The following is a 289-nucleotide window of genomic DNA, read 5'->3' on the forward strand; positions in this document are numbered from 1 at the left end:
AGGTTTTGCAGCACACGCGTGGTTTATGGCGCTCTGGCAGTAGCGCGTTGTTCCTTGCGGATGGAGTAACGACGCTAACGGCGAGTACCGCAGCGACGGTTACGAATGGTGCACTGCCTGAACGGGGGCTTACGCGTCGGCCTTTAACCCGCGCTGTGGTACCAGGGGCCCGGCAGGCGCCGTTACCTCAGCGGGGCTGCGGGGGCCTCCCTGCCTGCCGCCGCGCTGGCCCGCGCCGCCTGACGCCCCGCCTGGGGCCGCCCCCCGGGCCCCGCCCCGTCGCGCTCCC

Source organism: Falco naumanni, chromosome 5, assembly GCF_017639655.2.
Source record: "Falco naumanni isolate bFalNau1 chromosome 5, bFalNau1.pat, whole genome shotgun sequence".
NCBI lineage: Eukaryota > Metazoa > Chordata > Aves > Falconiformes > Falconidae > Falco > Falco naumanni.